We start from the raw sequence: 17,769 nt of genomic DNA, 5'->3' as shown, positions 1-17,769 counted from the left end.
GGACACTAGGAAGTTTAGACTTGAAATTAGATGAAGGTTTCTAACCATTAGAGGAGTGAAGTTCTGGAACAGCCTTCCAAGGGGATTAGTGGGGAAAAAAGACATATCTGGCTTTAAGATTAAGCTTGATAAGTTTATGGAAGGGATAGTATGATGGGATAGCCTAATTTTGGCAATCGATCTTTGATTATCAGCAGATAAGTATGCCCAGTGGTCGATGATGGGATGTTGGATGGGATGGGATCTGAGTTACTGCAGAGAATTTTTTCCTGCGTGCTGGCTGGTGAGTCTTGCCCACGTGCTCAGGGTTTAGCTGATCGCCATATTTGGGGTCGGGAAGGAATTTTCCTCTGGGGCAGATTGGTAGAAGCCCTGGAGGTTTTTCGCCTTCCTCTGCAGCGTGGGACATGGGTCACTTGCTAGTGGATTCTCTGCAGCTTGAGGTCTTCAAACCACAATTTGAAGACTTCAATAACTCAGACATAGGTTAGGGGTTTGTTATAGAAGTGGATGGAGAGTGTTCTGTGGCCTGCTTTGTGCAGGGGTCGGACTAGATGATCACATTGGTCCCTTCTGACCCTAGAATCTATGAGTCTATGAGCTCTGATGCCGCAGAGCATTTGCCCTGTTTCCCTGTTCCTGTTCCCCCTCCTGTTTGACTCAGTTTATATAGTAATATTCTCAGCTGTACCTTTGCTTAACCAATCATTGTACTGAAATTTAATTAACCAATCCTAACGCATTGAAACATAATTCTCTAACCAACTGTATCCCACTACCTAATTAACTTACACCTAGCAAAATTAATTATACAGCAGACAAAAACAATTAGAGAATCAGACTGATTAACATTGTAAAGCGGTGGCCATAAAGATAAAAAAATACAAAAATGAGAGTTTCACAACCACAAGCATTGAGTAATGATTTCTTGCCAAACCAGTCTGCTATCAAACTAAGTTTTCTTTAACCATCTTAAGATCTGTTTCTTTATCTGGTAGTGCTGGGCACTATCAGGACAGGATCATCTTCCTAACAGCCCAATAGCACCTTATTTCAGTGTGACTCGTTTGGGATGTGAGGATGTGACCCTTTGCTTCCCAGCTTATGGCTGCCCCTGCTGCTTAGCCAAAGGTCTTAGCCTAAGGACAAGACCTCAGTCTGTCACGGTAAGAGAAGGCCTTTACAAATACAGACAGTGATTTTGATTCTTTGTTTTCATACTCCTATAAGTAGCTAAGTGATAAAAATACCCCTAAGTTCTTAAACTATAGGCTTTACAGGCAGGCCTGAATATCTCTATTCTAACAGTGGGTTCTGTCCTTTATCCCATTCTGTGCCTGTCTTGTGTATTTAGATTGTAAATTCTTCAGGGCATGGGCCATCTACTATTCTGTGTTCGTACTTGTCCTAACACAATGGGGACCCACTGTTAGTTGCTCCTTAGCACTAATGTAATGAATATGATTTATAATCATAATAACTCTCCTGCCTCTTTGAGGCAAGGAAGCTGGCCTTGCAATGTTACTGCTTAACAATGAGCTGGGGGTTAAAACCATGGACTATTCTTTGTGACAAGTATCCCAGAAATTCTACTGACCTCCCTAGTTTTCTTTGCCTGCAGTAGGGTTTCCAGTTTCCAAACCTGATGTGATCTCCCAGGTGGAACGAGAGGAAGAGCCGTGGGTTCCAGACCTCCAGGGCTGTGAGAAAGAAGTGCTTCCGAGAGCTGCCTGCACAGGTGAGGACTTGGTTAAACCAACTCAACAACTGTGTGGGAATGCAGGAAACATTTGGGATGCCCTACGAAGACCATGTGAGCTCTCCAAGTTCAAAATTGTTCCCTGCAGATGCGGAATCATAATGGCAGATGTGACTCATGGCTTCCCTCCTATTCTGACTGACAACTGGCAGCAGGTCGCTCCGTGATCTCACTTTCCTCTGAGTGTTCTCGTGAGATGCAGACCAAAACTGATCCCTTCCTCTGTCCTCTGGGGAAGGTTTTGGGGAAAATCAGCTCCTGATAGGTTTGATCTCTCCCACACATATTTTGGATTGTTCATCCCTTTTTCCATTCCTCTCTCTGAGATTTTCTTTCTTTCTGGTGCAGGTAGTGATCTGTGTCTGGATTCTCTCTGTCTCCCATCAGGTGATGGGATGGTGAGTGAGAATGAGGAGGAGAAACCCCATCAGGAAGATGCTGAGCGAAGAGAAGCACATGGAATGTCATCAGGAAGATCCAAAGAGAATGTTTCCAGGAGTTGTGCACTCCCAGAAAAACCAAAAGCCTGTGAGACTCAGGGGAGGCCAGAGGGAAACTTTAGTAGCCTCTCAGACCTTATAACAAGCGGTAGAATCAACTTGGAAGACACACGCTACAGGTGCCATGAGTGTGGGAAACGCTTCATTTGGAGCTCTACCCTTGTCAGACATCGCAGAATCCACACGGGAGAGACGCCTTATACGTGCACTGAGTGTGGGAAAAGCTTCAGTCAGAGCTCAGACCTTATCACGCATCAGAGAATCCACACGGGAGAGAAGCCCTACACATGCTCTGAGTGTGGGAAAAGCTTTCGTTGGCGCTCACAACTTATCGGACATCAGAGACTCCACACAGGAGAGATGCTCTACACATGCTCTGAATGCGGGAAAAGCTTTAGTCGGAGCTCAAGCCTTATCAGACATCACAGAATCCACACAGGAGAGACGCCCTACACGTGCACTGAGTGTGGGAAAAGCTTCAATCGGAGGTTTACCCTGAACACACATCGTAGAATCCACACAGGAGAGACGCCCTACACGTGCACTGAGTGTGGGAAAAGCTTCAATCAAAGCTCTAACCTGAACACACATCGTAGAATCCACACAAGGGAGATGCCCTACAGATGCTCAGAGTGCGGGCAAAGCTTCAATCAGCGCTCAAGGCTCATTAGACATCAGAAAATGCACAGCAGAGAGAATTGTAATAAATCCCTTGACTAGGGTTGGCAAAAACGATTTTTTTTAAAAAAAAATCACGTTAGCTAATTCCCACAAAGTGATTTTTGCATCATCTTCACCGTGGTGTCTCACCTCCACCAGATAAGTTGCCGCCTTCTGCCTTTTGCAGCTCATCCTTATTTGGGGTCAGTCCTATGATCTTTTCTATCAACTCCTTTCCTTTTGAGTCATAGGAGTGTGTGTCCTTCCAACCAGGAATGTTCATGAGTTCCAAGTGGGGGAGAGAGGTTTGATCCCAGCAAGGTACACTGAGGCAAAAACTACCTGTGCCTTCCATCCACTAGGACTGTACATGGCGTTAGCTGCTCAAGTTAGTGATCTTAATGTAAAAAGTTGTAGTGCAGATGCAGCCCAGGTGCAGTGGTTGGCATTAGCTTTCCCCTTGACCTGACCTAAACTCCATCACTTTTCCTAGTCTAAACTAACCCTGAGCATCACGGTTATCCTGTTCCCCCATTTCAAAGCAATTCTTAGTCATCGAGTTCTCCCTTGGGGAACAAATTGTTTCATTCCCAGTTGTTCTGATGTTACTTCAGGTTGTGCTGGAGAGCAGATATTTTTATTATTATTTTCCACACTTAAAATATATTGAACTATAACAAAGAGCAGGAAGAGGGCAGGGATAGGGAAAAAAGTCATTTCATCCTCTATAAGAACAGACATAGCTAGGGTAAGTCAGAAAGAGTCACTTATTCCCCATCACTGTCCTCCTTCAATCCATGCTAAAACCTAAGAATCCTTTTCCTTTCCCCAGTTGTGGGGTGAGAGACTTCCAAAAGTGCTCCCTGTGCTATAGCACATGGCTAAGCTCAGAGAATAAACCCCAAATCTCCCCTGAGCTTTCTTTTTGAATTCTGTATTTCCGATTGCTTCAAGCCTGGGCATTGTGATTATTAACCAGTTTCTCTAGCACTGTTCCTACCACCGTTTCTGTAACATAGTTTGTTTTTTATGGGACAGAGTTGTTATTCCTTTGCCTAACCCCAACCTGGAAGGCCAGGGTGTCTGTTTTCTCTGGCCCCTCCCCACAGACAAATCTGACAGGGTTGAACCTGCCTGGAGCAAACAAAAAGCCCCACCGGTCACACACATGAAGGAGATAGACATACACGAGACACAGAAGAAACTGAATAATTTGAGCTATCAACATTTCCACTTTCCCACAGCATGTTAGTTCTGAAGCTTGTTTTGTTTCTTTTCTTGGAACCAGAACTGGGGAAAGAGAACACTGGAGTCAGTTGAATTACAGCAGGAAGGGATAAGTCTCATGATTCGTCACTAACCAAAGGCTTTGTAAACAGAGCGATAATATTACAGAATGGTCTGGCTAACCCTGCAGTTAGAAACAATCATCTCTATGGGTGGTAAATTGACAGGCTTTGCTGCAGATCATGAAATATCAGCTGTTGAAAGGTAATATGCTTCTATTTCAATGCCTCTGGAAGTACAGAAAACAGTGATCTGTGTTAAAGGCAAGTTGCCATTTCTCAGTGCCCCAACTTCTTTTGTGTGTGTATAGGAAGGTTTGAATGTGTAGCAGGTAGTTTGGTAAAGCTTAGCTATTTTGTGTGTGTAACAGGCTCCTGCCCACCTCCAGCAGAGGTTTCAGTCACATACTATGGCAACTTACCGAATGTCAAACAAATTAGTCCGTTCCTCCCCATAGTCAGTCTCTGATGGGAATGTTAGAATGAGGCAGAGAAGTGGGAGAGTATCGCAGTAGGAATACATTAAAAAGTGGGATTAATCGGAGCTGGGATGCAGACAGAGCCTGTTCTAGAGCTGGTGAAGTGACAGGGACACACTCTCGCTAGTGCTGGCTCTGAGATAACAGCAGAAGCAGACCGAGGAGAATGAGCTCCTGTGGGAGCTATGGGCAGGTGCCCTGTCAGTGCACCACTCACCTGGCAGGTGTTACACGAAACACAGCACTTCCCATCTGGAAGAGAAACACTTCGCCCTTTGCCACTACTTCATTATACCATCCATGAGGCTGTTTGTCCTGCAGGACTTTGATCTCTTTGGGTGGTCTATGGTGATTCATAAAAAAGCCATTAGGGGAGCAGGAGTCATCCCAATGGAAATCTCTTCACTTCTTTCTCAGTGTTACCTTCTTAGCCCTGGCTTTGGAGATGACCTTCGCCTTATCCTGTCTTGATTTTAAGTAGGATTTTGATCACCTTCTGGGGCTTGGCAGCTTAGAACTTTTGTGGGCTTTTCTCTGCCTTTTTGGTCCCCGCTGCAGTCAGTACATGCTAGACATGGGCATGGTGACCTTCCTGAGGATCTTGACAGCTTTAGCCACCTTCTCGGTGGCTATTTTCCTGCTCACAGCCACTGTCATCTTCTCATGCTTTGTCCTGGGGCCCAGCTGCTGGTTGAATGTGAAGGAGCCAAAGTGCCGGTGACTTTATCCCGCACCAAGTTGCCTTTGCTCATCAAACTCCTGAACCCCAACTGAACGTGGTTCTTAATGTTTACATTCATTTCAAGTATCCCCGTATAGTGGAGCTCCTGAACATAATGGATAATAGAAATGAAATGTTTTCCCTTTTTTCAAAAATAAAAACAAAAAAATAAGAGGCTTATTAGAGGGCACTTGGATTTGAAGCAAGGACCCCTTGATCTGCAGTCAAACACTCTATCACTGAGCTATACCCCCGTGAGAGCAGATATTTTCTCCACTGTAGCTGAAGCACATCAGTGATTCCAATAGCAGGGGCAGGTTCTCTCTGGGGCACAGAGATTTTTGGGGGAGTTGGTGGCTCCTTTCTTTCCTCACCCTGGAGTAAACTCAGCTTTTTATTCCATGGTCCATGTTTTATGGACTAACAGCAGCAGCTTGAAGAAAGAGGAGAGTGAATATCTCACTCTCAGGGCTGAAGGTGGCCACGTCCCCTCTGTCTGACCGTTGCCATTGCAGGAGAGAAGGTTTCAATGGAATTGAATGCCCTGGCTCAGACTAGAGACACAGAAAGGTTTTGCTGTTCGTTGAACGGCAAAATAAATTGTGTCTGTATGTGAAACTGAGGAGGGACATGAAATGCCCACGGTGGCGGAGTGCCCTAAACTAAGGCAGGAGGGTGAAGGAATGGGGCTGAGGAATGACTGAAGTGGACTCACCTGGGATTGAAATGACATTTGTTTGTGTCGGGTAGTGAGAAATGTGACATGAATTCAGATGCAGGGTTGAGGCTTCTTTAGCTCCTTGTAGAACTTGAACTTGAATTCCCAGAAGGGAGAAAGGGAAAGTCTGGGGCTGCCGTTAGTCCCTGCCTGGAGCAGTGTATAAAAAAGGCTCCAGAGATGCAGCTGGCAATTACAGGCCACTAAGGCTAACTTCAACACCAGGCACATGGGGTGAAATTGTAGAGCTGAATTATTAGACCCATAGCTAAACAGAATTTGTGGGGTGTACAGTTAGAGAATTACTCAGTCCTCGATGACCCCCTCCACAGTGGTCTCCAGAGTCCTGTGCGCTCCCCCAGCAACTGGTGGTCTTCTCAGTCCTCTTCTTCCTCCAGGCTCCAGCAGCTCTCCAGGACAAACACAGCTCCAGCAGCAGCAGCAGCAGCAGTTCCAGCAATCCTGGTGGCCAGGCAGGAAGGACCCCCCCCCCCACAGGTTGTAGCTGTACTGGTAGTACTGGGGTCCTGGCTTCTCCCTCCAGAGGTGGGGGAGTGGGGGCTGACCAGCAAGGCCCCCCCACCCCTCGCTCAGCAGCAGCAGCAGCAGTAGTAGTCCAAGGAAGGAGCACTCCTGCCAGCAGCAGCAGCCCAGGAGGGGAGAAGGAGCTCCAGCCAGCAGAGTAGCCAGAGAAGGGGGAGAGCTCCAGCCGGCAGGACAGCCCGAGGACACAGAGCACTTCCTGTACCTATTGGGTTTCTGGGAACTGGGCTGGCGGAAGCCTGCCCAATGCTAAAGGATCCCCCCTGCACAGCCAAAGGGGAGGATCTACAGGACCTCAGAAACCCACTGATTCTGAGGGAGAACTAGTAAAAGAACAGGGGCAGGAATGCGGTCAAAGGATCATAAGAAGGGAGCCTAATGGGGACACCGAGTAGAGAACCCCGGACAGCGCCCACTGCTCCTCAAAGGTGTCAAGGGAGCCAGTGGACGTCGCCCAGAGGAACTCCGCCCGGATACGTGAACGGACCAAGGATTGGAAACAAGCCCCACAGTCACCAGCGTCCCCATCGGCCAACCCCCTCTCCCTGGTTGCGTAGATGGCCAGTTTAGCCAGGGCGAGGAGGAGGTTGACCAGGAGGTCCCGTGACTTTGTGGGGCCACGGATTGCAATAACAAAAAGCTCAAAACACTCAGTATACGCAGGCTACTGCTCTATATTCTCATCAAAAGGTTCCAGTGGTCCTCTCAGAGTAGCCATGATTTTTAGTTTCACTTTCACAGTCAGTGCAAACAAGCAGTTTGTTTGTTTGTTTGTTTGTTCTGTACCTTGACTTCTACTTCCTTCTGTTGCTGGAGCAGCACCGGAATCCCATCCTCATAGCCACTTGTTATATCCCTGGGGGCAGCCGGTTTAGGAAGAAATCACTTGAGGCCAGAAAGCAGACAGCTAACAAAACTGCCATTTATTTACAGACACAGAGCTCGCCTAACGGGCCAAAACTGGCTGGGCTAGCCCCTAATAATCTAACTCAGTTGCCATAGGAACAAAAACTATGACAACCAAGTACCCATCAGTAGGCAACGTGGCTTAGCTGGTTAAAGCACCTGTTTTGTAAACAGGAGATTCTGGGTTCAACTCCCAGGGGTGCCTTGTAGAGTAGCTTTTTGGGACACCTGCTATTGGTTACGGTCAGAGGACAAGATTCAGAGCTAGATGGACCTTTGGTCTAGCCCAGTGTGGCTGTTTTTATGGTTTAAATTACACTCACAGGCACTGATAATAGAGTTACTGAAAGTTTGGGAGTTAGGAGCTGATAGGTCAGTAGTCCAGTCCCCTCGCAGACGACCCCCTCCCTCTGGGACAGGGGCAGGTCTGAGCTCTCACACCAAATGCTTTTTGTGGCTGCCAGAATCAGTGGGCAGCTTGTTTAGTTTATGCTGAGAGTTGAGACCTGCTTTGTGCACCGTATTTGAGAATGAAAATCCTAAACCGCCCTTTGAAATAACGAATGCAGCAGGACATGTTATTGTCCCTGCCCCAAAGCAGACAGACCAATGGAGAAATGCCATGAGTCCAGGGTAATACTCCACTGCGATTTTACCATTTCCACTCGCTAAACTCCCTCCCAACCTTCTGGGCTCCTAGAGCAGGAGACTGAGACTGAGCTGAGACACGGACACTGCAACTTTACTACAGCCCAAGCTGTATGATCCTGATTAATCTGACACAGGCTAGTCGTGGGTGTTTCATTGCACTAGAGACGTAGCCTAATGTCATGTCTACACTGTGATTAACACACCCAAGGCACCTGTCTCAAAACCCGGCCAGCTGACTCAGGCTTATGGGGCTTGGACTGCAAGATTATAAAATTACAGTGCAGACATATGGACTTGAGCCCAACCTCAGAGACGCCACGAGGAGTGAGGGTTTCCAAACCCAGGCTTCAATGTGAACACAAATATCTGCACCACAGTTTTTAGCCCCACAGCTTTAACTCCATAAGCCCAAGTCAGATGACACAGAACAGCCATGCTGCCATCTTTATCCCAGAAGAGACGGACTCTACGGGTACGTCTCCATTGCAATGTCAGCCCAGGTGTGGCACGCTGTGCTCAAAGCACCACCTGGAAGCCCCATATTCACCACTCATATAATGATGGCACGGTTTGTACAAAGTCTGCCTGGTGAGGTATCATTTCAAAAGTCTTGGTTTGTTGAACCTTAATATCATGTTGGACTGTGTGTGTAGCATTAGTTGGGAAGTTATGAAGTTTTGTTCTGTGTGAGTTACTGAAATATGTTATGAGGTTGGGAAATGCCCACCACCAGCCTATCAGGTGTGACAATGGAGAAGCCAGACTCGCTGCTGGCCCATTAAAGGGATCCACATTCCCAAGGACTATCCCAGGAACCATGTACAATGCAGACTTCTCCGAGATAGCACAGCAACAATGGACACTGCTTGACTCACATCCTAGCAAAGGTACTTCCTAGCAAGTTGGAAGAAACTATGAAAGAAGGGTAGAGACATCATGAGTTGGCCTCTTTCCCCCACAACTCAACACCTGTAAACGCATCTGGTGGACAAACACTTCATTGAAATAATTCAGAAATCAGAAGAGAATAATAATACATTCAAATCAAAGTCCCCAAACTACTACTGGTTTTTCAGCAGAAAATTTTCAGTTTGGGGAATTTTGTTTTCTCAGTTAGACTTTGCCAAGGGAAGTAGGGAGAAGATGTTTGAGTTGCCCCCTTCAGAATAGCTTGGCCTAGACACTAGCTCTGGTTCACTCTTGTGGCCTTGCTCAGGATGAGGGTATTTTAATTATTTGGGCAGGTCCCAGAGTGTTTGGGGGAGATTATGAGTCTATTACCTTTTGAAATAAAAACTAAGAAATACAAGACTAGAGAATTTTTTTTTTAGAAATGTGGGATTTAGACATTTTATTTAAAGCAAGGGGGGACTGGAGTTTCTGGGAAGGTTTTTGTTTGCAAGAAGCAACATTGTTTGATCTGTCATTGTACCAAAGGGAGAGAGGGTTGTCTATAAAGGAGGGGTGAAGATTAAATACATCCAATGAGGATGGGATTTGAACCCATGCAGGCAGAGCACAATGGATTAGCAGTCCATCACCTTAACCACGCAGTCACCTCATCTGAGCTGCTAGAACAGGGACAGGAGGAGCAATCTAAGGCTGGCAGTGATAGGGACACTAAGGAGTTTTTAAATACTAAGCAGAAGCTGGATCTGAATGAGCTCCCCCCTCACATCTAGAGATGAGCTGGGGAAAGACTTCAGGAACAGACCGTGTTTGCACAGACACACCTACTCTGCCTAGATATGCAGCATGATGGGGCCACTTTCCCAATATGACCAGTTTTGGTGGTGTTGGGTTACAAATCACTATAGGATTGAGTGGAATGAAATGTTACTCTCCTTCCTGTATGAGTGAAGGGCAGCAGAACATACCTAGTCCGTCCTGATGGAGGGGTAGGTGAGTGAAGCATACCTTTTATTCAACAGCATAGAAGCAACTCAGGATGTCACCCTAAACCAGTGGTCCCCAAACTTTTCACATTGTGCCTTTTTATCTGTGTCTGTGGCCTCTCGGAAACCATGGTCGAGAACCAGGGCTGGGAGTGGGGCTGTTGCTTGCTGGGGAGAGGGGTGCAGAAACAGGTAAGGGGGTCACACCTGGGCCAGGGGCTTAGGTTGAGGATAGGGTGGGTGAAGAGCTAGGATAGAGTGGGACTGTGTGGTGCTCCCTCCCTGCCCTCCATGGGGGCTGGCTCGGGCCCTGAGGTGCCCCCATGAACATTCCTCTGTGCCTCCCTAGGAGTCATGCTCCACATATTGGGGACCACTGTCCTAAACTGACCCCTAGTCACTAAGCAGGGGCTAGTGATGCTAAAGCCCAGGGACAGGGAACTTTGCCAGAGTGGAGCCTGCAGGTCAGATCATGGCGGGTGGACACATGCTCCATGCTCTGGAACAGCTCTGAGCCAAACCCAGGCAGAGTCGTCATCAGTGTGACACCCCCCAGGGGACGCTCTCACTAGGGGAAGCCTCCTTGCCCTCAGCCCTCCTAGGACTGACCTTGGACTTTTCAGCACCCCTGTTCCATACCAGGAGCTTCCTGTAGTGAGTCACCTTAGCAGGACACCTGGGAAAACCTTACACCCCTCACCCCGAAGGGGAGTCATGCACCCCCCAACTTCCGCAATCACCAGTGACTCTCAGCCAGGGTTGTAAAACAGAAGGTTTAGTAGTGGTCTGGAATCCAGCCTGGGAAAGTCTGTGTTAGCACAGGAGGCAGGAAGATTCAGCAATGTCCATCTTGGGCAGACCCAGAACTCAGACCCTGGGCTCTCCTGTCGAGTCCCCAAGCCAGCAGACTCCTTGCTTCCAACAACCAAAGTCAGCCAGGTCCTTTGTCCCTCCTTTGTTCTGTTTCCCAGGCAACCTGCTCACCTGGCCTCCAACTCTTTCTTTGTTCTCTGAAGGACATAAATCCACACTGTGTAGAGGGCAAGCATAGGAGTCTATTACACATAGCACTGGCGGAGTGTCCCCTTGCTTATTATGCTCAGAGACACTGCAAATTAATTGAATACAATAGAATGTATACATTTTCCACAGGCGGGGGAAAGTGATGGGATAGGCAGTTCCACACCCCAGGATAGGTTTTGTAGCAAGACAAGATAAGCACATTAGCCAATGATTAACAGGTCACATAATGCCTCCACCCGTGGTCTCAAGTTAGCAAGTTAACATTTCATTAATACTTTGATAAAATGTTATTAGTATAAAATATATATGTTGAATTCTAATTTGGGGTCCATAGGAATGGAGCAGCTCCTTTGATTGTCCAACAGGTACATTCCTAGGGTTTAAAGCAAAGAAACAGTGAAAGTATATGGCAATAAAGATTGTTTTCTGTGTGTCTTAAGGCAAGGCATTGGTCCCTGGGAAAGGAGGTGGAAGGATGCCATATCTTATACTAAGATGTGCCAACTCTTCATAAACTCAAGCCTGGATCTGTGGAAAGAACATCTCCCTACAGAAGAAACAAACACAATAAAAACGGGGATTCTTTGTTCAATCTGCAACTTTGAATAAGACACAATTATTTAGTTCTTAGCTCCAACACCTGGCAATTTGCTTACCAGGCTTATCTTAGCAAGCAAGGCTTTCTGTTTACCCAGCTTTCTCTTAGCTGGTCACTATTTGCTAGGCCTCTGGTCCCTTGACCATACTCTGGACTTTGGGTCTGGAAAAGAGCTGGCACAATCCATAGACCAGGTAGTTCTATAAAATGCACATGGATTTTAACCCTTCACATCCAGTAATGGCAAAGTTCTTGGTTCAGACTTGTAGGAGGTTCACATCAAGTCTCTGGAGTCCATCCACAGCTGGGATGGGTCATTCAGTCCTTTGTACAGAGATTCAGTTTGTAGTAAAGTCCCTCCAGAGGTATGAAGCAGGACTGAAGACAAGATGAAGACGAGGCATCAGCCTTATATAGTCTCTTGCAGTGTGGTCTTTGCTTTCTTTGTCCCAAGGACACTCCATCCAGCATATGGCACAGAAAAACCTTGGAGTTCTGTCCATAGGCAGGTCCCTGCATACGTTGCAGAGTCACAAGGTCTATCTGCCTTCTCTCAATGTGTCGATTGTATAGCTGATGGTCCTTAATGGGCCATCAAGCAGGCTAGGCAGAACTGACACCAACTAGTCTGGGGTGTTCCCCAGAAGCATAGCACAAGTTTGAAATAGGGACAGCATAGAGTCAATATTCATAATGTCAACTACAAAAATAATACACATCTAGAGATAGCATAATTATAATCAGCCAATCAGAACCTCTCCATAGACCCCTTATACAACAACCTTTCTACAATATTGGCTGCAAATATAGAACAGTGGTCACAACAGTTATCTATACAGTTACAGATTATGTCAATAAGGTCACAGGAGGTGACACGGCATCAGTGAGGCTGATACTGGTATACTGCCTCCAGTTTTCGTGTCCTCATTTGAAACAGATGTTGTGAAATTGGAGCTGAAGGAGCAAAGAGCCACCAAATGTTCTGAGGGCTGGAGAAAAATGCCTTCTAGTGAGCTATTGAAAGAGCTCAACCTGATTAGCTTCTCAAAAGAAGATTGAAAGGTGACTTCATTGAAGTATTGAAGTGCCTTAATGGAGAGAAAAGATTGAGTGTTAAAGGGCTCTTTAATCAATCTGAGAAAGGCATAAAAAGACCGAATGGCTGGAAGGTGAAAAGAGACAAATTCCTATTACAACTAAGGCACAAATAGTCAACAGCGAGGATGATTTACCACAGGAACAAGCTACCAAGGAAAGTGGTGGATTCAGCGTCTCTTGATGTCATTCAATGAAGACTACATGCCTTTCTGGAATGGGTTTGCTCCAAAAGTAGCTCTTGTGTCATACAGGAGGCCTGTGATAGGCAGGGGGTCAGATTAGATTCTCTAATGCTCACTTCTGGCCATAAAGTCGACTAACTTCTGAAAAACTGAGTGTAGCATTGGGAGCAGTGTCTGATGTTTTCCTGTCTAGCTGGCTTGCTTCCTAGAATGAACGCCCCTTGAGTGGGGTGATCCACAGGGAGTAGCTCAAACCTCCAAAGTGCCTGGCCAGGGGCAGGGCATTGGCACAGCAAGGGAGGGGTGTGGCAGTGACATCACAAAGGGCTTTTTCAGGACCTCATACTATTGGTCAAAGGTGGTGAGGAGGTGGTGACCTCACAGAGAGATGCTGACATGAGCCATGCAGGCCAGGGGCAAGGGGCAGGGAAATCTCAGAGACCACTGTGGCTTTGCTTCAGCAAGTCTCCTTCTCCAGGTCTCTCTTTGAGGACTGAGAGAGTATTTGGGTTCACGGACGTGAGCGCCAGGAGAAACCTGTTTTGAGTTTTCTCCTTCCCTTTTTGTGATTTTACTAGAAAACAGCCATCCCTGTTTAGAAGATAAGAGACTCCTGGAGGTTTGAAACCTGTTCAGTCTGATCCATCTGGTCAGAGTTGAATTCTAGGCATGGAAAGCACGAGCTTAAAGAGGTAGAATTTTATTGCTCACCTGGGATTTTGTCCCTTAGAATCACTGGGGACATTAGGGTTTGTCCTTTTTGTTTCACCTTTTCCTCCATCCATCTCTCCTTTCTCTTCGTCTCTTGCTTCTTTTGTCCTTTCTCCTGTTCCCCTTCCAACACCAGGATGTGCATGCATGTGTGTGTGTGTGTGTGTGTGTGTGTGTGTGTGTGTTGCGGGGCAGTGCTCTGCAGCTCCCACTATGCGAGGTCCACCCAAATATGTGGGGCTGAACTAGCACTTGGGCAGTGATCCCCAGCAGTGACCTGGGCCATCCTTTGGGCTATCTGCTGCGAAACCTCAGCCTCCCGTCCTCAGTCTCTACCCTGATTGGCTGAGCAGGGGGTTATTGACAGGGAGGAGGGTCAGGTCCTTGTTGTTCTCTTTTAAGACCAAGGAAATAAGTCATAATCAGTTCTATGTTTGATGAATTTTGCTGCTTCTCTGCATTAATTGTCTCTGAGCAGTTCATGATTCTCTCTAACATTGCAGTTCTCCTCAAATACTTGCTGAATTATTACTGTCACTGTTGTTGTTCTGGAGCTCATCTGAGAGCACTTTATTCAGGTCATTCAATGTCTGAAATTCAAGATCCGATGGTTAGTTTGAAAATAAGAGCTCTTGGGTCCTATTCCCACCTCTGCCACTGCCTGGCTGTGTGACCTAAGACAAGTCAATTCTCCTTTCTGAGCCTTAGCTTTTCCCTCTTTCAAGTAGGGATAATAATGATCTGCTCCTACCTACCTGACGGTGGGTGGAGGATGGGGATCCATTGGAGAGTGTCACTTGGAGTAGGGCATAATATGAGGTGTCCTATTACGTTTATTCTGAGCAGATTAACACTTAATAGAATAGCTGAAATATTCTATTTTATTAATATTTTTTTTATTTTGAAATTGTTAAGAGCAGCAACAACTTAGCTCAGATTGAAGCATCTTATCTACTTTTCAAGATCTAAGCATCTCCTCCTTGTGTGCGATGAGACAATTTAACACACTGTGATGAACAGGAGATGCTTTTGTTCTGCAACAAAATCTTTTTGCAAAGAATTTTCATCCCACTTGTTATGATTTCAAGAAACAATCTGGTTTAGTCTGAATGGGATTTTCTGACAGGAACGGTTTCAATGGAATTTCCCCACCATCTCGATTTCTGAGCTCTATCCCTGCCTCTGGGGGGGGTCTGTTGTCCGTTAGAACAGGAGTCAAGACTGGTGGCTTCTCTTTCTGGTTCTGCCACCACCTTGCTCTGTAGGGCCTTGGGGAGGTCACTTCCCTTCTCTGGACCTCAGGCTCATCCCCATCTGTCCAATGGGAACAGGAACAATTCTCGAACTCTTGGCAGTGGTGAGCCTGAGTGAGAGAAGGGGTGTTAAAGCCCTGTGTGAAGGAGAAAGGGGAGTTTCACAGTGTTTAGCACCAACGAATTCTAAAGTTTGCTAAAATGTCTAGTCTGTGGAAACAGGAAATGATCGGGGCCAAACTTTTTAACCACTGCCCTTTTTAAAGTCCATTCAGGGATGTGAATCCCTGTCTTTTAGGTACCTGGGGTTCTTTGCCAGCAGGAGAGAAGAGGTTCCTGCCTCCATTTTTGTGGCCTTAACAAACCAGATGTTGCGCCCCAGTTCTCGTCTGTGACCCTTGAAAAAGAACATCTTCCCATCCATGAAGAAGACAGGACCTTTCTCTAAAAGGGGAACAAAGAGACCCCTGGGACTTACAGACTAGCTAGCCTCACTGCCATTACTGCAATACATTCTTAAATAATCAGTTTGTCAGCACCACCTACAGGATCATTTGGTTCTTAGGACTAGTGAGCATAGATTTGTCAAGAACAAATCATTCCAAACCGATCCTTTTTCCTTCTTTGGCAGGGTTCCGGGCCTGGTGGAGGTGGGCAAACAGTAGATGGGATCTAGCTTGGTGTTACTAAGGCTTTTCACACAGTTCCGTAGGACATTCTCACAAGTGAATGAGGGAAATGCAGTCCAGCTGCAATCAGTGTAATGTGGGTGCAGAGCTGGTTGAAAGCCCAGACTCCAGGAGCCCTTCTCCATGTTTGGCTGTCCAACGGAGAGGGTGTACCTAGCTGGTACGGGAGGGATCTGTCCGGGGTCCAGAACTATTCAATATTTTCATGAATGATTTGGAAAATGAAGTGGAGAGCATGCTTCTAAAATTTGCAAGTGACACCAAGCACTTTGTAGCACAGGATTGGAATTCAGAACACCCTTAACAAATTGGAGACTTGATCTTCGTGAGCCAAACTCCGTGGTTGGGCCCCTCTCTCTAGACTGGGCTGAAGTGAAACCCCAGAGCCAAACACTCCTCCTGGGCAGTGAGCTCCTCCCTTGAATGGTCAGATGCTGCTTAACACTGTCAGAACAGCTTTTGCTGGGGGATTCTCCCAGCACTTTCCAATAGTGGGAAAGTATGAAATCCCCATTTGACTGCTGGGGACAGAGCCCTAGATGGGGGAGAAACTTGCCCAAAGTCCCCCAGGAAAGGAAAACAACCAGCAGTGGAACCAATAGTAAACCCAGTAATGGAACTCAGGAGTCCTGGGGGTGTGCTAGGGTGACCAGATGTCCCGATTTTATAGGGATAGTCTGAATTTTGGGGTCTTTTTCTTATCTAGAATCCTAAAACCTCCCACCCCCTGTCCCGATTTTTCACACTTGCTGTCTGATCACCCTAGGGTGTGTACACGTGTGGGTCCCAGCTGCTCTCTGCCCCCCTCATTGAAACACATGTGCAGGGTTACTGCCCTGGGAACTTCAGGGCACCAGTGGACATGGGGTTGGCTAGAGGTAGGGTCTGGCTGCAGGCAGGGCAAGGGATGCGGGGCTGGCTGGCTTCAGGCAGGGGGGTGCGTCAGGGGTTGGCTGGAGACATGGCAGGGGATGCGGGGCTGGCTGTAGACAGGGGGTGCAGGGCTGGAGCAGGCTGGGGGAGTGGGGGCTGGTTGGCTTTGGGCAGGGCCACGGGGAGGGTGTGGCAGGAGTTGGCTGGAGACAGGGCAGGGGGTGTGTCAGGGGCTGGCTGTGGGGCTGGCGGCAGGCAGGGCAGAAAGGACGTGGCTGGTGCAGGCAGGGCAGAGGGTGCAAGTCTGGCTGCAGACAGGGCATGGGGCGGGGCCAGTGCAAGGATGCTTCACGCCCTAGGTAAAACTTCCACCTTGCGCCCTCCTCCCCCCGCACCCCCACCCTGAGGTGCCCCATCCGTGGCAGCTCCCCCACTCCACCCTGAGGCGTCCCTCTTGTGGCCACTCCCCTGCTCTGCCCTGCGGCACCCCCCCTTGCCCCAGCTCACCCCTGCTCCAAGCACGAGCACTCCAAGCCCACCGTGGCCACATCACTTCTCCCACCTCCCAGGCTTGCGGCACCTAAGCCTGCCAGGAGTCAAGCACTCTCCTCTGAGCCACAGCAGCCCTGACAGTTGACAATAGAAGCACCTTAACCCCTGAGTTCCTTCAATGTGTCCCCCTCCGGGGTCCAGCTCCGATCACCAGATACTCAGGGTATGTCTATACCATCTGCCGAATCGGTGGGCAGCGATCGATCCAGCGGGGGTCGATATATTGTGTCTGGTGTAGATGCAACACATCGAGTGCTCTACCCTCGACTGCTGTACTCCAGCTTGGTGAGAGACGCAGGCAGAGTCTACGGGGAGCTGCAGCAGTCCACTCACCGCGACTGTGACATTATAAGTATAATCTAATATCTCATTGCAAGGTGACAGGGCCAGAAAGAGTTAATTAACTCACCTCACCGACTGACCTGACCCATAGGTGAACCTTAAGAACTAGTTAGCAAGATAGGTAAATGAACAGAGCTTTGAAATACAAGTCTGCAGTGTTAGAGGTAGAAGGGGAGGTGTTTGCTCAGGTCTTGTGATGTAAGCAAACAAGTCTTGTCTGTTGCTATAGTTTTAATTCAAAGAGCAAAAAAGGAATATTAACATTTATGACTATACTTGAGTGAAATAGTATTATTGTCTCTGTGTCTCTTTGAAGGTTGTGGTAACCTG

The 17,769-nt window shown here is 47.4% G+C and overlaps 1 protein-coding gene, 1 long non-coding RNA gene and 2 other non-coding genes across 14 annotated transcripts in view; 2 read left to right on the top strand and 2 right to left on the bottom strand.

Moving 5' to 3' along the window:
• Positions 1 to 17,769, top strand: part of LOC127039341 (zinc finger protein 436-like) — a 782,343-nt gene that overhangs the window by 188,351 nt on the left and 576,223 nt on the right. The window lies entirely within an intron of this gene.
• LOC127039472 (uncharacterized) overlaps positions 2,236 to 17,769 on the bottom strand; it is a 591,654-nt gene continuing 576,120 nt past the window's right edge. For all 11 annotated transcript variants that reach the window (XR_007770985.1, XR_007770988.1, XR_007770992.1 and 8 more), the window contains one exon: positions 2,236 to 2,334. This is a non-coding gene — a long non-coding RNA (uncharacterized LOC127039472). The remainder of the gene's footprint in view (positions 2,335 to 17,769) is intronic.
• TRNAC-GCA (transfer RNA cysteine (anticodon GCA)) lies at positions 5,588 to 5,659 on the bottom strand. Its single transcript has one exon. It is a non-coding gene; the product is annotated as a tRNA-Cys (tRNA).
• On the top strand, positions 7,704 to 7,777 carry TRNAT-UGU (transfer RNA threonine (anticodon UGU)). The gene has a single exon. It is a non-coding gene; the product is annotated as a tRNA-Thr (tRNA).

This window comes from Gopherus flavomarginatus, chromosome 23 (genome assembly GCF_025201925.1).
Source record: "Gopherus flavomarginatus isolate rGopFla2 chromosome 23, rGopFla2.mat.asm, whole genome shotgun sequence".
Lineage (NCBI taxonomy): Eukaryota > Metazoa > Chordata > Testudines > Testudinidae > Gopherus > Gopherus flavomarginatus.
Note: the sequence above shows the minus strand (reverse complement) of the source record. Positions and strands in the feature narration are given on the sequence as shown.